Here is a 23,205-nt window from a genome sequence, read left to right as displayed (position 1 = left end):
CAAAGAAACCAGCAGAATCCCCTGCAGAGCCTGCAGCTGTCATTTCCAAAATGGCACTTTGTTCGAAATCTCAGTAAACAGTGTCACCTTTCCCAGTCTGCTCAATATCAGATTCCCTATTCGTATTCATGTGCGAGATTCTTGTCCAATTTGTTCTTATTATGTTGTTAGAGCCAAAAGAGCCTTTCAATTAGCCGGCACTATTTTACCAGATTAAAATAGGAAATTCACGTTGGCAAACCTTTTGCTTTAACATAACAAACTGCAGTATTTGCTTTTCAAAATATCATCTGCTATATTCTATTAGTCCACATAAGTGCTATAACATTATTCCACTTGTATGAGTCACACGAAGCACAATGCAAGCTACTGTAAGCTCTCTCTGACCCACTGAGAATGTTGCTTCTATTTCTCGTAGCTTCTGATTTTTCAATGGGCAATGTCTATAGGCTTTCAAGCCTAGCTTCATGTACTTAAGGGATCAGAACTCAGGGCACAATCCGGGCAACCAGTTTCAATTACTTTGAAAGCATTGTGCCACTGATATCTAAGATTCTCAGGGTTAAGAATTTTATAACAGGCTGTCGTTTCATGGAATAAACTGCCTTGCCTTAAAGCCGAATGCTTGTCTAGGGAACAGTAGATTCAAAGAGCTGAAAGGCATCTTGGAAGCCATATAGTCTAACCCCTAGTTCAATGTGGGATGCAACTACACCATACCTGACATAAGACTATCCAGCCTCCAGCAAAATAGGTTGATCAAGTCCACTCTTAAGCACCTCTTACCATTTTGAAGTTTATCTGAAATCTGTTTCTCTGCAATTCCTATGCGTTGGTTCCAGTCCCGTGCTCTGGAGCAAGAGAGAACAAATCTGTTCCACATTCTGTATGACAGCCCTACAGCTGTTTGAAGACTACTATCACATCTCTCCTTAACTTTCTCTTCTCCAGGCTAAACCTACTCAGGTCTTGTAAAAGACTGTGAACAATGGAAAGTACTCACAGGAAGCACTCAGGGGTCAAACCTTCTTCCTGTTGCAGTCTTGGGTGGTTCATCAAGGTACATAATGCAGTCTTCTTATAATACAAGCATCCAGGAATCACAAGCACACTAGCTCACACAAGAGGCATCATAATACTTTATACTAACTAGTTGCAGACTAATTGGCCAACTCCTCACCACTCATGATGCTCTCATACTTCCTGAGTCAGCATACCTACCTAATACAGTGTGTTAACTGCTTGGTAACCACAACACTTTGTATGAATGCCAACACTCCCTCTTGGGTATCACAAGGTTACACACTCAGTCTCAGCTGCATTGCTAGTTTGCTATGTTTTCCCTCGGTGTCAGGGACTCAGGAGCAGAGGCACAGGGAAGAGAGGAGATGGAGAGTGAAGGGGAAGAATCCGAGGGGAGCGTAGGAGAAGAGGACAGTGGACCGAGGGATTCCATGAGCCTCTCCAGCGAATCGGAAGATTCACAGAAGGGGGCGCCAGTGGCCAGGGGTAGGGGGTTCCCAAGGGGAATGCCCCAGGAGCAATGGGGCAGCAGGGACTCCCAGAGCAGTAGCTGGAAATCAGGACCAGCTTCCCCACCAGAGCAGAGTGGGGGGGAAGAGTCCCAAGGATTGGGGCCAGTGCATTCCCCACCAGGGAGAGAAGTTAAGGCAGGGCTGACCACGCCTCCATCAGAAAGTCGGACAACGGAGGAGAGGTCAGATCCGGCCAGTGTCCCGAAAGAGGGAAGCAGTGACCGAAGTACTGTAACGGTTAGGAGAAAGGTCACTGGGCTGGCGCGAGAGGCAAGTTCAAATGTACAGGAGCGCGGGACAGCAGAGAATGAGGATTGGGAACCGGGTCCTAAAGCCCGCCGGAGGGAGGGGGAGGAGCTAAGCGACTCAGCGTCGGAAGAGTCCAGAAAGGGCAATGCCCCAGCGGGCAGGAGGACCCAGAGGAGGAGAGAGCAGCGTAAAAGGTGGAGCAGGGCTAGGATCTTAAACTGGTGTCATAGGGGAGGAGACTCAGACGGGACTTCGCCGATCTAGGGTTTAAGACGTAGGGCTGCACGCTGTGGCTTTGAAATGGAAACTGAACTTCAATAAAGACTTTTGTACATTACTACAGCCTAGCGTTGGTCCTCTGTGAGCTGGGACCTAGAGGCAGCTCTGACACTCGGCAAGAGGTTTAATCAAAAGATTCACCACCATGTTGTCTATTGGACAGTTTTGTAACTTGATAAACTTCTGTTATACGTAATCTTTGAGATGGTGGAATCTAACATCTAGATGTTTGCTTTTCTGAAACTGGTGTTCTCCCTGGACAATATTAATACAGGATTGAGAATCCTCAGGTATTGTGATTAGTTTTGATACATTTAGTACCAAATCCTTAAAGAAATGTAACGAAGGTGCCAGGCGAGCCTTCTGGAGAGAGCATTCCACAAACTGGGAGGCATTGCAGAAAAGGCCTGTTCTCATGTTGCTGCTTTAGGATGTCTTGCAGAGGAGGCACACAAAGAAGGGTCGCAGGTGATGATTGCAGGGTTTGGGTCGGTTCATATGGGGAGAGGCAGTCCTTTAGATACTTCTCACTTTTCTTTCTTATTAGAATTGTCTGTATCTGTCCCCTCAATATTTCACCTTTAAGAAACTCCTATCCATCTTGGACTCCCTTCGCTTTGAGTATTTCTGACCATGGACTCTCACCCAGTAGTTCCTTACGCTTTTTAAAACCATCCTTATTACATATAGGAAGACCCTACGTTCCACATAAATATATTTATATCTTTGTACAATAAGTGTGCTCATGGTTTAAAATAATTACTCTTTTTTACTGTTGGATAAATCTAAGATTTAGAGTTATATATGAAAGGACTGAATGAAACAGAATCTCATCAGGATATACCTGTGGATTTATAAAGAGAAGTTTGTTTTATTGGTTTTTGGTTTTTTCTTCTTCTTTCAGGTTAGGAATGATCTAAAGAATGCCTTGTGTGTTGTGGCAAATTGACACTGCCTATATTATTTATACTGCCCTTCATCTGTAGATCTCAGGGCGGTTCACAGCATAAGATAACAAGATAAAAACACAAAATACACAATGAAAACAAGAACAAAAACACAGCAAACACATAACTCCCCCCCCCCCCAACACTACAAAAGGATTATTGGCATATATATAAAAGCTGAAGTATTATTCTGTGCACAAGCTGAAAGAAACAGGGACTGGAAAATACATATTCCACATGTTTGTTTCAGCTCTTATTTTCTCATTTAACTGCTTGCCCTCTCCCCCTAAAAAGAACTTGCCAAGAGATGAAATGAAAAGCAATGATCTATAATGAAATTAAGAAAGTCCTAAAGTGGACTTTTTCTAAGAAACCTGAGGCTTTTCTTCTGGGTATGGTTGGCCAATTGGTGCCAAGGAAGGATAGGACGTTTTTTATGTATGCTACTACAGCAGCAAGAATTCTTCTCGCAAAGTATTGGAAGACACAAGAACTACCTACTCTGGAAGAATGGCAGACGAAGGTGATTGAATATATGGGACTGGCAGAGATGACCGGCAGAATTCGTGACCAGGGGAAAGAGACAGCGGAAGAAGATTGGAAGAAATTCAAGATATATCTTAAAAATTATTGCAAAATTGAGGAGTGCTAGATGTCAGGGAATAAGAAATAGAGAATTGCAGCTGTAACTAATAAGTTAAAGAAAAAGGAATGCAATGAAAGTGAATTAAATAATTAATTATTGGAGAATTGCTAAAAAAAATGTTAAAAATTAAGGATGCAGTAAAAGGGAGGTATGCGGAAGTCGGAGAAATAAGGGGTATGAAAACAGGATTATGAAATTATACATGTTGTATATGTTTTTGTTTGTGTATGTGAATGTGTTGTTTGTTTTTATTTGTGTTGGAAAACCAATAAAAATTATTAAAAAAAAAAAAAGAGATGAAATGGAAAGCATTTCTTTAAAATCAAAACAATTTAGTAATTTAGTAACAATTTAGTAATTTCCAAGAAATCATCCAAAGTAGAAAGCCGGAGAAATGAGTTATGACTTAACCGATGTGCATTCCAATTTGCAAGTGATAGGGTTCCATGCCTCTCTTCTCTGCTATACAGATTTTATTTGTGTAGAAAGCTTAAGACTGGAAGGTAAGAGAAGTTTTTTGAAGTGTTGATTGGAATAAAAAGCAATCATTCACCTGTTGCAATAACTAGCATCTAGCATACATTCCTCCTCTGCCTGAAATAAATCGTGTCCTCTCACTTTCTTCTGCAAACTTTAAACTCTTCTTTGTCACAAATTTCCTCTTTTTCTTGCCTGATAGCACTTTTGTGTCCATATTTAGAACCCAGAAGGTACATAAATATTCAAAGGACAGTGACATTTACACCTTACACAATTTAGAGATCCATATAAAATTAAGCATGGTTAATAAAAAGCATTTATGAGGTATTCCAAACTGCCAAAATGTGGTATCATTTGGATACTTTGCAAGCAGCTTTATTTATAGGTTCATAAACATAGGTGTAAATGGATATTTTAGAAATGGCTACAGCTTTCAGATAAAACAAATTTGAAACGGTTACTTGAACCTCAGTCTAGTATGACATGAAATATCTGAGTACAGGCAGAGACAAAATAGAGTTCAGCACCCCAATATTTGGTTTGTATCAGACAACAGCTCCTGGAGACAAAGCCATTTAGGCACGCTTTCTCCTGAAGTGAAGATGTGCTGTTTTAAATGCTTTTAACTGTTTTGATAGTTATGCTTTTTTTAAAAAAACAATTTTGCTTTTGTTTTAACTACCCAGATTGAGCTATTTAAAGTGCAGTCTGAGTTTTCTTCTGGCTGAAGCAATATTTATGATATAAATATAGGGTGCATGCGGCAGAACAATTCTATGCAAATTTCCTATGAAGTTTCTTCCTGATAAAGTTAATCTGATGTCTTGTTCATAACGCTTTAAGAAGTTAACTCATGAACTACTGCAGATCTAGTGTTTTCCATTGCATTCTACCTGACAACCTAAATACTGGGTAACATCTCACCTACCATTGCTTTGTCTGTTTTATTCAGTGGTTGAGAATAAGCATAATGCCAGCTGAGTATGTCACTGGAATACATTTAGAAGAAAATATTACTGATATTGCTATCATATGCAGAATGTGCATAGACCCTACCACATGAGATTTATCTTGTGCCATTCAATTAAGTCTCTGCTCCCATTAGGATTGGAGTAATTAGATTTGGGGAGGTGGATATTTATAGATCTTCATATTTCCTCTGCTACCTTGAACTTGGCTCTTCAAGTTCCATTGTTAAGTTTCTCTTTCCTTGGAGCAGGTAAGAATTATGAGATTAATGTTTTGGCCATTGTGATCTAGGAGAGTTTGGCACAGTCACCACCTGTGAGAGTTCTCCCAGGTGCTGGAACCCTTTCAAAGCATTTTTGTAGTGGGGAACTTCAAAAAGAGCAAGGAGGGTAAGCTTCTCTTTTATGATGCCAAAACTCTCTCTTCAACGTATTTGCCTTTAGAGATCAGTTTTCCACTCTTCCTGGGAAATGTCAAGTTGAATGCTACATCAGTATACGACTGCAAAGTTTAGAACAACCTTCTTGGTTGGGGATAGATAGCTTTCACACCAGTGATTCTGACACAAGATGGGAGGAGCATGGAAGGCACCAACACAATAGACACTTCCACTGACAGAAAAGCCCCATACAATGTCTGCCATTCAATTTTCAAGATCTGGTTACAGTCCCCATGATCTGTAAGTACAGATATGGCAATTAATTCAAAACTACTGTCTTAGCAGCATTGAAAGAGCCATAGAGTTTAGCAGCTGCTTGTGGTTTTGTGCATAGGCACATAGATTTTCCCTTGTGCTTACCTATGAGGCTGATGACCTAGTTATTAGCACTATTGGATTGGTGGAATAGCACATTTTTTATCCATTGTGAATTTAAGTGCATACAGCCAAGTGGATCTACCTCCATAAATCCTCACGCAATTTTGAAGAAAAATGATAAAAATGAATAAAAACTTCCGAAATGGAACATTTTTCATATTCTGCCTTGACATACTCTATCGCAATACAAAACCCCGTTACAATGGCTGTGGATTGAAATGCTCCATAAAACTGCTTACATTATTATGGTGTTCTTGTTTTTGAAAAAGTATTGAGGCCAGGGAACGGAAATAAATAAGAAATGACATTGCAATCCATGCTGCATGGTGGAAGAACAAGGCCACAATAAACTTTTGCAGACTATGCTCTATTGATTTGGGTTGCCCTGTGTACATTGGCTTCTACAGAAAAGAGGAAAGCAGCTAACTTGTGTCACAAAACTTGTGTCATTGTCAATGCTAAATTCAGATGAAAGCCTAGATTGTGACAATCTGAACTGGGGAAAAAGACAAGAGGTTTTTGTTTGACATTCTGAAGGAGCAATAAAGCTGGAGCAGCTCACTTGACCAGGAAATAGGAAAATAATTACATGGCCAATGTTGTTACAATGTTGTTACTAGCAAAGGTCAATGTTGAAGAGGTCTCACTTCAGATATCGCATTTTTAAAAAACAAAACAAAACATTTTTTAACTTCTTTCCTGGCCTCCTTTAAAATGCACACAGAAGTTAAAGTAGAGTCCATACTTGAACTGTAAAATGAATGCATCATGTTTCTTTGGACTATTTTGCATAAAAATATAAATGGTGAGTGATATTCAGTGTAAGTCATCCTCAGAGTAGACCCACTGAAATGAATAGACTTCAAATTGACTTAAATCAATAGCCTTCTCTGACTATGACTAATGTTGGATAGCACCCATTAAAAATGCAATAACAAAAATTATGATAAATAAGTATAAATATATAATAATTTTATATAATAAATATAAAAGGAAATACATATTGCATATTTCCCCTCCCTTCTTGACACTGGGGGCTGGTGGGAGGGGAGGCAGTGTCCATTTGAATTTCAAATGGAAGATTTCAAATACACACCAACCCACCAACTCTTATTTCAATATTTCACTCCATAAGCATTGTATCGCATTTTCTGCATCTGACGCCATTCCGAGGCCTCTTATAAATGGGTGTGGTGGCTAAACCCATATTCAAATTTCAAATAAAGGATGGTGTTCTTTTTATTTACTTACTTACTCGCACCTTCTAGGGTGCAACTGCCTCTTGAAGGTGGTGTAAAAAGATTCCTAAACTACTATGATGATAATGAACAATGCCTTGCAGGGGGTTGGACAAAATTACCCTTTGGGTTCCTTAAAAAAAACACTATCCATATTGCCCCCACAGAGACACAGGAAGCTGCCTTATACTAAGTCAGACCACTGTTCGATCTACCATTGAATTGCCTACATTGAGCAGCATTGGCTGTCTTTCCAAAGATAGGGTCACATAAACGTGCATACCAAATTTCATTATGATATCTAAGTGCTCAAGGGAGTTTTACATTGAGTTGGAGCCAGACAAACTACTACCACTGCAGCCCCTTGTCCCCCTTGAAAGGCTGCTCCTGAATGATGGGAGAGCTTCCAGATTGGCAAGGTATGTAACAAAGGAGCTGCAACAAGTGGGGTGATCAAGGAAATCAAAAAATGCCTTCTGTTCGTTTAAGGAACTCATTAAGTATCAGTCAGAGTGTTTTACATATTTCCTGGTTCTTTGGAATGGGTGCGGGGTCAAATTGGGATTCAAATTTGAAACTGTGTCATGTCCTATGTGCAATATAATGTTCCAATCTTCAAGGCAGATATCACTTTATAATATATATTTTTCATTTTTCTTCTTGTCTTTGAAAATGAGAGGGAAGGATTCAGGTGGTATTTGAGTGTGAAGTGTAGAATTGTGCTTGACCATGTGCACCCACAGTTTCATTCCCACATTTTAGTGTTCAAGAGAGTTATTATGTTGCCAAACGCACACAACAAATAAGGGGACTGCTGAAATGATGAGTTAAAATGAAAGCCTTTGCTTTGCCTTGCCAAAACCCTTCCAGGATCCATCAGAAACTTTGCACCACACTACTGTGAAAGGTTGAAAATAAAACGAGAGAGGTCTGGAGTCAGATAGATGCTAGACTACGAATAAAAGACTTGTGAAATGAATGTTATGCTTTCCAAAGAAATTTAAAATCCCTACTGAGGTTAGAAACTAGAAACATATTGCCTCAAACCGGAAGCAGTAAAACTGGTAGGAGTAACAGAAGCTATTGGCTCATATCACACACATGAACTTGTTACCACCAGACAGCTGGAAAACCATAGGAGTAAAACAATGGAGGATGAATATGTCACCAAATGAGGAAAGGAGGACCAGACATATCTTTCAGAAATCAGAGAAGAGGTGTGAATGGCTGTATATAGATGTACCAATTCTCTTGAAGTTACAGAGTACTCTAATTAAATCTTTACACAGTTATTGCAAGTCACTAGTTACCATGCACAAAAATAGAAAGGTAATACAAACCTTTAAACTACCGAAGAAAAGAGGAAGAAGAAGAAGAAGAAGAAGAAGAAGAAGAAGAAGAAGAAGAAGAAGAAGAAGCCTGTTATGTCGTTTTGTAGGGGTGAAAAAGCAAACAAAAATCTACAAAGCAGTATTGCTAATCAATCGCTCTGGAAGACAAAGGTTGAAGGTTGCTTCCCTGAAGCCTTGTTTTAAACCCCTCAGTCCTAATCCCCAAGTGAAAAGATGAAATCCAAAGACATAGGTAACAGAATCCAAAGCTCCAGACTTTTCTGCTTGAGAATCACTTTAACTGCCAAGGACTCTGGCCTTCCAGAATGGCAAGGTGACTGATGCATGTAGTCTGAGTTTTGCATAAATACACAAGATAGTGGTTGCCCTAGGTTAATCCATCTAGGAGGAAAACAGAGATATTTCCTCAAGGGCACCTCTTAAAAGTTACCTCCCTGAGTTAAACAATGCACTAGGTATTGCATCCAGGGCATATAGATGCAATTTCAAAAGCCCAGGCCTCTATCTTATGGGTCACTTGCTTTCCCCCTTGTCTGTCATCACCTGCTTAGAACAAAACATAACATAATTTGTCCCACAGGAGGAAATGATAGAAACCAACTTGAGTGACTTTAAAAGAAACTATGCTCTTGCTGATTGATCAGAGACAGTATGTGCCGCAAGGCGCCACAACTCTGACATGGTTGCAGAGCAGAAGGCAAGAGGCAAGGGCCTCCCGAATTTTGGCCTCATACAGGGCGCCGCTGAAATTTGAAAGACCAAAGTCCACCCTTGCCTAATTCATACTTTTCAGGAGAAGAAATAGGAAGGTACTGATTGGGTTCTTGCCTGGCCAGACCAAAGAGCTTGCTAGTAATTTGTGCAGCTCTTAAGGACCGCCTGGCTTGGAAGCAAAACAGTTGATAGCAGTTGATAGTGTTTAAGAAAGGCACCCCCCGCAACCTGCTTACTTCACAAGGAAAAGAGTGAGTGTTCCTTTCTTATAACATGTAACTGCCGTTTGTCACACGCATTCTGTTACCCTGGCTCTTCCCATCTCTCCATTGGTTTGTTATGTTTGTCTCACCTTCCTTTGGCTTCTACAACCATATTAAACTCACTACAGGCTACAGCAGGGATGAAGGACCTGTAGCCTTACAGATGTTGTTCACCTTCAACTGCTGTCAGCCCCAGACACCAGGGCCTGGTCTGCACTGTAAACTCTTCAAGACAAGAGTCTGCATAATAAAAAAAAAACAGAAAGTTTAAAGAAAAAAGCAGACTCCTGTGCTGAAGAGCTTACAGTGCAGACCAGGCCCTGGTGTCTGGGGCTGATCATTAAATAATAAAAACAGTTGAGAGTTTTTATATATTTTATGAATGTTAGGATGCATGCTACTGCAACAGTCCTTAGCTGAGAAGGAAACTTCAGGCTGCAGTTGAATGAACAAGAAATAGCACCAGCACCTTTCATAGAGAATATTATCAGGAGTAAAGAGGCTTGGTGTACTTTCCTGCTCCTTCAGAGTAGCGTTTGCTGTGCTGGTAGAAGACACTCAGTACTATGTATCCTGCTCATACATTTGTTATCTTCAAGAATATATGTCCCATTTATTTTCTACATGAAGGTCACATTAATTGGAATGTTGTAGAAATATCAACATTTTCTGCATCTTGGAAAAAGAAGGACTTATCAGAATATGAAACATTAAAAACAGACAACTTGGCAATATGTACTTTTCATTTAAGAAATGACAATTTCACTTATATGGGAGAAGAGAATAGATGTGTATTACAGGATTGTTAAACAGAATTAAGTAATTGTACAATTATGGTCTGAGTTTATAAACTGTATGAATTGTGAAAGACCTGAAAATGGTCCTGTTTTCCAGAGTGAAGCATTCCCATACATATATCCAAATACAACTGAAGTGCTTGCAGGCCACAAGATTTAAAATACTGACAAATGTGGTATATCTTCACAATGACATTTCCTCCTACTGCTCTGTCTTTTCACCTGTGGCTTTAGCCTTCTTGCTTTCATCAATCTGCTCGCTTAGGAAGAGTTTAACAGTTTTCCTGCCTGTGGGCAACAACACATTTCACGGCATCTTTGTTGTTGTTGTTTAGTCGTTTAGTCGTGTCCGACTCTTCGTGACCCCATGGACCAGAGAACGCCAGGCACTTACAGAGCTGAATAAGATTGAACATTTGCAGAATAAATATACACCACTAGTCATATTGATGAAAAGGAAGTTACATAAAAGTTTAGGAACATAAGAAGCTGCTTTATACCAAATCGGACCATTGGTCCATCTACTTCAGTACTGTTGACACTGACTGGCAATAGCTCTCTGGGGTTTTAAGCAGCATTCCCTCCCAGTCTTATCAGGGGATGCTGTCAGTTGAACCTAGGGCCTTTGCATGAAAAGCATGTGTTCTCTCTCTGAGCTACAGGCACCCCCAACTTCAGAGTAAAACACTGAGCAGTAAATATTAGCAGCAAACTTTTAATAGACTATTGATACTGAGCTTCCAAGATATATTTTCATGAACCAATCAGGTGGGATAATACTAACACTTGCCAGTTCTGAGCTGTTCAGTCAATAATCTCAGCATTAAGATCTGAAAAGCAATGAATGTGAGCCTGACCATCCATGTATTTCAGCCTATATCATTTCTGAAATACATTCAATGGACACCTGCAGATCAATTGTACTTGTAGACCAGTATTTCTTACGAGTTTTATACAGAATTAAAACTCACCGAGTTCACTGTCGTTTACTCCCAGATACACAGGATTGTGGCCATAGAGTACAAAGGAGGTATTTAGAAAAAATCTGAATAGATATTACTATTGTGTTTAATAAAGTCAGTTTACTACAGGGAGAAAATGACCCCTAGAATTTTAAAGGCAGAGAGGCACAGGGCAAGATGGCACTTCCACCTATATACAGAAGCTAACTTGACTGGCAGTTGACTTTTACTTCAACGCTGGCAGTGGGATAGCACTTTCCACTGCACCTGTGGGGAGTAGGCAAGTTTAGGGGGTATATTATCACAATGCCTGGGGGTTCGGGGAAAACAGCCAGGAGGCTACCACCACTGTGTCCAAGCACATGCCACCTGATACAAAGTTCTAATGAAAGGGCTGCTGGGCCTCAGTGGAGCAGGGCTGGCTTATGACACAATACTTGCTATCTAAAGAGAGGTAAGATCATCAAAGTCCACAGGCTAAAATTATCTTAGCACACTAACACATGCAAGGAACGACTATCTAAAGTTTCTCAAACCTCAGAGTCCTCTATAAAAATTCTGAGTGCTTCTAAGTTCATCTCAACTAGGTTGGTTCTTAATTATATGAGCAGGCTGCTTAGAGACTTTAGTCTTTCTGTGACTGTCTAATTTGTATCCCTTTTTTTATTAAATTAGGTGACATTATTGAGAGCAGTTGTGGCATTTAAAAATGCCTCAGGGTAGTTGATTGAGGGAAAGTTCATCTTTAAAACATTTTCAATAAAAGGGAAGCAAAGGGAATAGTTGCTGTAATTGACAAAGACTTAACAGAGATGATCTTAAGTGTGATTTTCCCAAAAATGCTATTAATGATTCTATATGATAGATAAATATCTGAGAGAGGCACAGAGTGCAATCCTGTACATGTCTTTTTAGAAGTACAGTAAGCCCCACATATCTCTAGATAGCTGTGGCCATAGGTTTTTTTCTCAGTTGTGTCCTGAGAGTTTGAGGGGTGGGGGAAAGAGAACTGATTGTAGAATGGGAAGGGACCCCAAGAATCATCTGGTGCAACCCCCTGGAGATGCAGGAATCTCAACACAGGGTCCCCCCCATCCAATTTGAAACCATACCAGACTCTGCTTAGCTTTGCAAATGTGCTAGCAGTTTTATTGCTGTATTCACTTAAACGTACAGTCAGCTGCTGCACCTAATGAAATCAGCTGTCTTTCATGGGAGAGAATGACAAGTTTGGCACACTGCTGTGTCTTCTTTAATGAGAAAAGTATGACAGGTATGACTCAACCAGCCACAGATCTTTAGTCATTGCTTGGCTCCGTTTCAGATATATTTAAAAAATCCTGATCCTATATGTAAAGTGCTGGTGATCAAATTATGACAGCATCCCTGTGTCAGAGGAATGCCTAGAATTCCGTGTCAATGGAGACTTTTCCTTGTTAAGGCTCCGTTGTGCCCATACAGATAAACAGATTTCTGTCTTGTGCTTGTTGAATTGATTATCCATGGAAAATAAACATCTAAGGATATATACATGGCGAATCAACCTTGCCAATCAGTATTCTCTCATAAATTCATGCAAAACTTCAAAAAGGAGCAATTTGCCAGTTGATACCGAAAAAGTGACAGCAATCAGAACTGCTCCTGGTACAGACCTGTGCGTTGTCTGTGAATTCAGGTTTATGGCTCGTTCAAGGCTCCCTCTGCTGGTACAAGTAAGGCTCTCTCAAGGTTCAAGCCTACCAATCAGAACTTCATTTACTTTAAGTCTATCAAATGATTTAATCATATTTTAAAAAACAAAAATAAAAGCTAAACAATTAATTGGCCACTTGTTCATTGCAGCCAGACTGACATTGCCCAAACACTTGAGAGATTTATGATGTGTTTGCCATTGGACTAAGGGTGTGATATTTAGCCCTCATGGAAATAGTGACTCGAAATTTTATTTCTTCATGGTATTAAAAAAATCAAATAATTTTGTTTTGACTTGGCACTCGCTTATTTTTTATGTCAGCAATAAGGGCCACAGTAAAAATCCACCATCCTATTATGCTAGAATTTGGAATGCATAGCACTGTATTTTTATTTATTTAAAAACACACACACACACACACACAAACAACTTTATTAGGGTCCATAGACCCAAAATACACAGTACTTTTGTATTTACATTGTCGCTGTTATTTTAATTTCATTTTTGTATTATTTCCTTGTATTCATGGATGCATATATGTATTTACCTTCACACTGATTTGAAGCCACTTTGTGTCCATCCTAAAAGAGGCTTCTGGGAGGCCAGAGGGACATTGCTGGAACAACTCTTGGGTTGGGGCAATTGGCTAAAATGTTTTTAAAAGTTTTAAAGGGTTCTAATGTTGGTTCCTCTGTTTTGGTTTTGTCAGGTTGCTGTTGGTTAACTGTTTTGTTGGGGTTGGTGGTTATTTTAATTTGGGTATAACTGTAAACTGTTTATTATTGTTGCTATAATTGTTATTATTGTTATTGGTTTCTATTAATTTACTGGTTGGTTGGTTGATTTCTCGTATAGGATATCTTGTTTTTTAATGTTTGGTGCTTGTTGTGTTTTTATACATGTTGTAAGCCCTCCAGAGTGGCTGGGAAACCCAGCAAGATGGGTGGGATATAAATTTTAAAAAATAAAATTATTATTATTACACAAAGTAAGCCCCATAAAATTCATTGGGGCTTGCAGCTGAGTAGACAGGCACAAGATTTCATGTCTAAACTGCTAAATGATGAAACTGTGTCCGGCATTATCTGGATTTATTAACCCCAGGCTCTATATCTATGGAACAGAAATATGGCACTAGACATTGTAGAAATTTTGAATACACCATGTGCAATTAATGCACCTTAGTCATGTATGATAGTAATTCATGTATGTATTAAATAGCATAAAAAGAAAAAAGATGAATCAACAGATAGCCAGTTTTCTTGATCAGCATCACCAAGGCATGAGAAATGGAATTTCCAGTGTTTTGGCAAGACAGTTCTTATCCTCATCCAGAGAAACAAGCCAAGGCAGATTCCTACATTAGACAGCACAAACTAATCCTAGTATTGCAAGAAAGATGCACACATTAGGGAGAAGATGTGGAAATGCTGTTTATAAACACAAATATTATATTTCTAATAGACAGAAATGTTTCTGTCAGGACCCACCATCAGAGCTGGTCTGATTAGAGCCAGAAGATGAGAAAGACAGCAATAGATATATGTCCATCATAGAAAAGATAATGATGGTAAACCCACTGGTCAGAGGAGCATCCTGGCTAGGGATGCAAGTGAAGTAACTTTCAATTGCCATTGTCTTGAGCTTCGGGTTTGGTTAGAGTGGCAGAGCAATGGTTACAACACATACCTGGAGCAAGGAAGCTATAAGCAAAACACACAGAGACAGAAGCAAAGTGAAGGGTAGTTAAGGTCCTAGAAGGGAAGGAACGGAACTGAAAATTCCTGGTTCGGCCATCCCAGCAGACCACCATGACAACAAGCCCAAGAAGGAAGGGCTAGAAATTAGGCTTATCCTAGTCGATTTGCACATACACTACAGTCCAGCGCACAGGGCCCATCTGCTGCCAAAACCATCTTGCTACATTTCAACGGGATTTATTCATTCAAGCATTCACAGGGCTCTACATTATTTATTACATTTACTTAGTGTCGTTGGTGTACATAGAGCTTTATGAGTGACATAAGCAAAAGAGAGAGATTCCAGCCCAAGGAGCTTGTGATCCAAATGCTATTGGTGGTGGTAGTATTTACAGGCAGTCTTTCAGGATTGCCCTTCTCAGTAGGGAAGATGACAAAAGAGGGATACATACCCCCAGTGTCCCCATTTTCCAGGGACCATCCCAGAATTATGAAAGCCATCCCAGCTTCTGATTTAATCCCAGAATGTCCCTCTTTCCACCACCAGTGCTGCCGCCATCAAGCACAGGGAGGAGGGTGAGCCGGCGCTTATCCCAAGTGGCAGTGGCAACTGCTGCAAGGAAGCATCCCGTTGCCTCTCCATGGCTGCCACTGCTAGCCTTCTCCTTTAAGCAGCTTGTAGCGGATGCCAGGGATCTCGAGGGCAAGGAGGAGAAGCTGCAGCCTGTTACATGGGGCTGGGCCTCATCAGTTGCCTCTTCTCCTCCACAAGCAGCTGCTATACGCTGCCCGCTCTGAGGTAGAGAGCAGGGCCGCCCCACACAGGAAGAAAGGGCAAAGGAAGTAATTTTCACTAAAATGCAGAAAGTCCAACTTCAAAGTTTCAAAAGTTTTTGTTTTTATAATGGGCCTTAGGAATTCTCTTCACGTTAAGGCAAAAATTCTTCTTCGGGAAAAATAGGGATTTATTCCCAGAACATAGTTGTGTTTGAGATATTGAGGGTTTTTTGTAGCTGTTTGGGAGAGATTTGGAACAATGCAGAATTTCAAGTACATCTATAGTGACTATTATCACACAAAGATTGGTGTTTTATGTTTTAGCATTATGTGGGTTTCTCCTACAATGAGGAAGAACCTCCACACCACACCAAGTATCAACACATGTGTGAATAATACTCTGGCAGTTAAGCATATATAACAATGTTTCCTTTATATAAAAGGTAAAATGGGAACCTTGAAAGAAGTAAATAAGCTTTGTCTGACATACATTATCTGTCCCTTGAGTTTGTGAATTTTTGATACATGTGCTTTCTGTGTGTAGTAACAATAGATCTTCCTTCTATTTTGAAATATGTTGATTCATTTGAGATGTGATGGTTGCTTAATGAGAATTAATAATAATAATAATAATAATAATAATAATAATAATACCCCACCTTTTCCCCTGACAGATACTCAAAGCAGCTTACAAATAAAATAAGAACAGCTAACCACAATTGTTAAAAAAACAATTAAACATTATATATATTATTTAAAACATATGGAAAATTACAATAAAAACAGCATGGTACCAGATCTTCCATTAAAACTTCCCCAAAGCCTATTGGAATAATAGGTCTTCACCTGCCCCCAGAAGAATAACAAGGACAGAGCCAGTCAACTTCTCTACGGAGGGAGTTCCAAAGTCTGGGAGCAACCACTAAGAATGCAGCTGTGGTCTTGCAGTTGGCTGTTTACTATTATATTTGAAATATGCCAATTATAATTGTGGTAGTACAGAGGCATTTTCACTGGTGACACTGGTAATGTGGAATGCACTCCCTGCTGAAAAAGAGGCGCCCATCTATATTGGCATTCCACTGCCTTTTGAAGACACACCTGTTTACATAGGCATTGATTTGCTCTCTTGTCCCAAGCCTCCTGCTTTACTTGCTGTGCTGTTTTAACAGGATTGTTTTATTGCATATTTAATCATGAGTATTTTTATTTTAATTGGATTGCTTTGTTGTGTTTTTTAATTATTGTGTATTTTTTAATTATTTTCTATTTTAACAACAATAATACTATGGTCAGAATGCTGCAGCAGGCTGCTGGGTGATATTTTTTGCTATGATACATTCCACTACCATGGTTGAAAACAAACGTAGCTGTTACATCCACCACAGAGACTGGCTACAGGGAACCAGGCAGAGGGCCTTCTCGGTAGTGGCGCCCGCCCTGTGGAATGCCCTCCCATCAGATGTCAAAGCAATAAACAATTACCTGACATTCAGAAGACATCTGAAGGCAGCCCTGTTCAGGGAAGTTTTTAATATGTGACATTTTAGTGTATTTTTCATCTTTGTTGGAAGCCACCCAGAGTGACTGGGGAAACCCAGCCAGATGGGCGGGGTACAAATAAATTATTATTATTATTATTATTATTATTATTATTATTATTATGGCTGATTCTCCACCAACCCCAGACATATCTCACTGCACAAGGCAGGCCCATCATGTGGATTTCTTCACCTGCAATCCAATTCCATGGTATTCACCATCTGACAAAGGGAAGGAAAGCATGGCATGATGGCCTTAAGTTACATGGTAAGTTCTCTAAATGGGCAGTTCAACATGAGGGATTCTCATCCCTGTGAGTCACAAGATATTTTGCTGCCTGAAACAAAAGAGAAAATGGTGTCTCCATTCTACAGAAGCTGAACAGCCTGGAAATCTTAATTTTTATCTTACTGAAATTGCAGTAATTATTTGTAAATTTGAATTTACACACACACACACACACACACACAAAAGCATATGTATATTTTATGCTGTTTCTGTGTTGAATTTCCCCCCCCTTTTTGGCAGTGCACAAGTTGTCAGCCTATCACCCCGGGATCTGCCACCTGAGGCAGCCACTCTACATAAAGGGAGAACCATCTCCGGTGGCATGTGCAATGCCTAGATGACTGATCAGCAGCCATGCTGAGGGCAGTCCTAACTGATCCTATGTCAACATCATGGAAATGAAAGAAACAATGGGGGAGACCATGTTGTTTTTGTGCAGAGGCTTCTAGCAACCTGCATTCTGCTTCTATGATACCTCCTCTGGCATATGAGTGAAGTTTCCAGGAAAAGTTTACAGATAACAGCATAGAACTTGTATGAGATCACAAACTAATTTTCATTTGTCATCCAGATCAAGTTCCTGCATTGCTATTATGCTGTGAGAAATTCTCAGTAGCTCAGGTTTTGACATTCACTATAATAGAACTTCCTGCGTGAGTCAGACTTGAAAGATCTGATGGCAAATCAGTATCTGAACCCATCTCGATACAGGTTGGAGACTACAGTCTTGCTATTAACTTGGCAACATCAGCAAGATTTATGGTACCACTTAGTATTACTGAGTCCTCCCCCCCACCCCGGCCACTCTTGATATAAAAGCTCAAATAAAATTGTGTTTGCAATGAGGCCTCTTACTGAAGCTTAGTCCCCAAAAACAAAAGGCCAGGTGGTGAACCTATCTCTGGACTATAACACTTCAGATTACAGGTTAGAGCGCACATGATTGTACTCTTCCCCCATACAAAACAGAATCAAAATAACCTCCCTCCACATAGAAAACTAGTATGTCAGATAAAAGACCACATAAGTACCCTTTTCACTGACATCCAATTTTGTACACACAGAAATCTCTTTTTGGAGGGGGTGGGTATGAAGAAGTATTGAATCATATAAACCCCGATCTGCCATCTTAAATGGCACTATGGTAACAATACAGTGGTACCTCACAGTACATTTTTCCTTGCAGAATATTAGTCAGGACCCATACAGGAAACCATCTTTTTCCATACCATGCCTGGGAATGCTGCAGCATTACTCAAAGCATCATCACGGGGGCTTTTGCTACCTCCTTTCAAAGTGCAAGGAAGCTGTGAAGTTAACAGGCACTCACCTGGGTTGCAGCCCCACAACAGTTTATTCCATTTACCCAAAGTTTCCCTAGCAGTTAATTTCTGCATTGAATTTGAATTTTCACATGATTGAAAAGCTGCTTCTGGAAATATAGTGGAGTATAGTGGTACCTCGGGTTAAGTACTTAATTCGTTCCGGAGGTCCGTACTTAACCTGAAACTGTTCTTAACCTGAAGCACCACTTTAGCTAATGGGGCCTCCTGCTGCCGCCACGCCACCGGAGCATGATTTCTGTTCTCATCCTGAAGCAAAGTTCTTAACCTGAAGCACTATTTCTGGGTTAGCGGAGTCTGTAACCTGAAGCGTATGTAACCTGAAGCGTATGCAACCCGAGGTACCACTGTATAGCACATTTCCATGTTATTTGCTTCCAGAAAAAAAGCCATTTGCAATAACATGGAAAAGACTGCTATAGATGCTTTCAGACATGGGGAATATTGGGTTGGTTTTCCTGATTATAACGCTAGGGCTTCTGTTTCATTTTCTAATGTTCCTTTCACACTGCAGTAGCTGTTATGCGGCTGTGGCTTTTTGACCAATATACCAGCATGTCATGAAAAATTTCATTTACACCAGCGGGTATGGAGTGACACAGCAAGATGTGATTGGACAACATTGTTACTCTCCTACCCTTTTCACACATGCATACTTCTGTTCCCCTATGAAAATGGCAGGAAACATCTGTACGCTGGCATATCACCCCTAATTTCATCACTTTACTTCTGTGATTTTCTGGTTTAATGGGGTTGCAAATGGATATTTTCTGGAAGCCATTAACATGGAATTGAGCACTAAACTTCCACTATATTCTGCTAGATTTCTGGAAGCAGCTTTTACGTCATGTGAAAGCTCAAATATAATGTAGAAATTAACCGTTAGAGAAACATCGTAAAAATGGAATAAACTGCTGTGTGAGTGCAGTCCAGAGCTTTGGATAAAAAACAAAAACAAAGAGGGAATTGGGAAGCCCTTTGACCATCTCATCTTTTAAAGTGCCACTACCTCATGTACCAAAATTTCCACTTCCACCTAATAATAATACCTTGCCCATCTGGTCAGCACCTCCCCCCCCCCCCAAACAAACCCCTTGAATGTGGAAAAAATCAAGGGTCTGAAACATTTGAAGCAACTCTACTCCTAAATACTGTTACAGAACTTGGGGGGGGGTCCTCCTAAACACTAAAATTAATAAATGTTAGGATTTGGGGTTATTTGTGAAATGAAGAGATAATAATAATAATAATAATAATAATAATAATAATTTTATTTATATCCCGCCCTCCCCAGCCAAAGCCGGGCTCAGGGCGGCTAACAACACTAAAACAGTGCAACATTATAAAAAAATTATAAAAATTAATTAAAATCAAAATTGATGGCAACCATAAACTAAAGTTTTGTAAAGATTGCCAAAGGAGGGAGTCCTGTGCCCTGACCAAAGGCCTGGTGGAACAGCTCTGTCTTGCAGGCCCTGCGGAAAGATGTCAAGTTGCAAAGGAATTCCTGGGTAGCCTGACCAAACTAGGGCTGTTGAGAGAACCACTGTGGGTCATTAACAAAGACAATGGAACTTCTTGTTCCAGCTGTGACCAGAGACTGGAGATTTGGTAGGTTGCCAAGGTAACTGCTCTGGAGGAGGGCAAGGGGCTTCTGGGAAGAAGAAAGGGAAAGAGGAGTGAGATCCAACTTGGGAAGAGAGAAAGAAGGACTGCCTGCAATGCTTGGGCCATGCTCTAAGATCTGGACCCCCCCACCATGCAGACTGAAGGTGTAAATATGTGAATCAAACCGTATTTCTTAAAGCATGACAGTCTTCGCCCTGTTTCCCATTCCCCAAAGGGACACAGACCCTGCGTGGGCGCCTGAGATCCCATACACTTTTGCCACTCCTTGGCGGAGAGAGGGAGCAGGCACCAGGCTTGTGTAACAATACAAAACATATGCACCACAGTGGCGTAGCATGGTTTTCTGGTGCCCATGGGAGGCAGGTGTGTACCAAAGGGGCAGGATGCGGAGAGTGAATGGAGCCCACCATGCCAGCCCAGCCCTTGCCGCCAAAGTGACCCCCCCACTGGAGCCAAGCGGGGCCACGCTGCATTGCCTGCCTGCCTGTCTGTACAGGAGGAGCCCAGCCAGCTGATGCAGTCCTTGGCAGGCGTATCCCCCTGACACCCACAGAGAGGAATTTTGGGCCAGGCCATGCTGGGGTCAATGCCTGCCCGTTTTCCTCCATCCGCACCCACTTGCACACTGAGCAAGGTGTAAGTGAGTGTTGGCCAGGTGGCCATTCAGCAAGGCGTTGGCCATTCAGTGAGAAGGCCGGGGACGCAATAGCAAGACCTGGCTGGGCTCCAGGGCCTTGAGACTCCAGGCAGCAGGCAGGGAAGGATGGAGAGCAAATCGTAAAAATTTAGAAATGTTCTAAATACAGCAGTATCCAGCTTAATTCATTGCATCCCAATATTGTTGCAACCGAACAAATGGTGCATTGCTTTCTCAAATACAGCTGTCTTGCTCCAGTTTCCCTTCCTAAATTAGTTGGCCCATTAATAGGATCTTTTCTTATCAGCAACGACAAAAATCTTTTCATTCTTTTGGCCAGAGTTTCTGCCAATTAAAACACAGCTTGCCTTAGAAATTTGCTTCTTCTAAGTGGGGTGGGGAACTAAAGCTGAAAAACAGAAGAGGCATTGGGAGATTTGGACAGCATACTAAAACTCTTCACATTTAGTCACAATTGTGCAATTAACTAAGTGTGTGCAATGTAACTGTTTTTAGTACTGCAGAATGTAAGGCACTTGGGTATATGAATTTGTTGATAAGGGCTATAGCTCAGTGGTGGAGTATCTGCCTTGCAAGAAGGTCTCAGATTCAATCCCCAGCATCTTCAGCCTGAAATCTGGAGTGCCTCTGCTGCCAGTCAGTATAATCAATATTGAGCTAAATGGACCAATGGTCTGATTTGGTATAAGTCAGCTTCCTATCTTCCTGTGTAATAAAATCATGAGCCAGTTGGTGTCTCTTAAAGAGCAGGATGAAGGGACTTAAGATGATGAAAAGAACAGAAAGCTGTTGCATATTTGTTTAGTACAGTCATACCGCATGTTGCGTCTGCTTCAGGTTATGTCTTTTCAAGTTCAAGTAACGGAGCCGTTACTTCTGGGTTTCGCCGCTCGTGCACACGCAGAAGCACTAAATCGCACTGCACGCAAGCGCAAGCGCAGCGCTTCTGGATGCGAACACTTCGAGATGCGGACGTGCCTCCGGGATGGGTTATGTCCACAACTTGAGGTTCCACTGTAGTGGAAGAAAGATTTGTGAAGAAATTAGCACACAACCCCACCAAAACAATGATTCCACTGAAATATTATCTCACCCCCATGGAAGCTGAATAACCTGACGAAATGGGAAGTGCTGATCTTACGAACTTAAAAACCGCCCCAGTTTCAGTCTATGGTATATTGCTAGATCCAAATAGCAAAAAATAAAAAATGAAAATTTGACCCAGAGCTGGCCTTACCATTAGGAGCAACATTAGAGGTACTATTAAAAGAGAAAGAAAATGTCTGTTAGCTTACTATTATAGTTTCACTACAATGGAGGAAAGGTCCCTTTTGTATTTTCTGCCACAGACATCAATGTCTTCTACTGCATCTGACCTAAATTGAGATTTCTCATAGGGCCAATTTTCACAGTTCTGAAATGCCAACATTTTGTAGGAAACTTGGAAAAGATTAAGCCAGATGGAGTGAACTATTATGTCAGCACAGGTTAAGCTTCCAAAAGAGTGTTTTACACTAACAAATCAGCAAGCAATAGGAAGATCAGTTTCATCTACCAAAAAAAGAGAAAATATAGGTACAGATCCTATATAGGTACAGATCCAGCTACTCAGCTCTTACAGCATTTGAGAATTCTAGAAGAAGAAAGTCTGAAAGTCTGAATAGTAGATTGACTGGCTGGTATAGATTTCTCATGGAATAATACTGGGGAACAGAGATAATGCAGGAACTGATTATATATGGCTAAATAAAGTCAAGGATGTTGCAGAAAAGTCAAAGTCCAAACACCTTATTAATTTTGGATAAGAAGTGTTGTGGCAGAAAAGGTTGGATTAAGTTTATTGTCTGGGAGCAATAAAAATATTAAAAGAGCCAAAATACTGTAAAGTTTCTTTCTTGACTTACTGAATATAAACTTACAACATTGGATGTTGTTATAATGGCACCGGGGAGAAGACTTGAGCAAAGCATGTGTTGCAACTGGATCCATGCATTTCATCTAACACTTGGCTTTGAATTAGCTCACACAACTTTTTAACAGAGTATAGGTCCAACAATATGTTAGCATTGCTGTTTATGTTAACACATGCTTGATAAAACATTATTGCAGTTATTTGAAACAATGCTGATAGCTTAGTAGTGAAAGCAAAGCAATTAGTTCATTTTCGCTTGCCATCATTTTCTTTATGTTCAAATATTTAAAAACTCTAAGGCTTGGGGGGGAGAGACCTATCTTCAGCTGATATCAGAAAAGAGACAACAGCAGACTTCAGTGACCATGGTGTTGCGTAGCTAGGGTGTTACTGTTGCCATTGCCAGATATACTTT

The 23,205-nt window shown here is 40.5% G+C and overlaps 1 long non-coding RNA gene across 3 annotated transcripts in view; it reads right to left on the bottom strand.

The window, feature by feature from the left end:
- LOC307216086 overlaps positions 1-23,205 on the bottom strand; it is a 90,950-nt gene that overhangs the window by 47,777 nt on the left and 19,968 nt on the right. The window contains exon 4 of one of the 3 annotated variants that reach the window (XR_013838897.1): positions 9,926-10,164. The exons of 1 other annotated variant lie outside the window; for it this stretch is intronic. This is a non-coding gene — a long non-coding RNA (uncharacterized lncRNA). Of the gene's footprint in view, positions 1-9,925; positions 10,165-15,879; positions 16,022-23,205 lie in introns of those variants that run through there. One more of the 3 variants, XR_013838899.1, reaches the window with a different exon arrangement.

The sequence above is a fragment of the Podarcis cretensis genome, assembly GCF_951804945.1.
Source record: "Podarcis cretensis genome assembly, chromosome: 5".
Classification (NCBI taxonomy): domain Eukaryota; kingdom Metazoa; phylum Chordata; class Lepidosauria; order Squamata; family Lacertidae; genus Podarcis; species Podarcis cretensis.
This window is presented reverse-complemented; position numbering and strand designations above follow the sequence as displayed.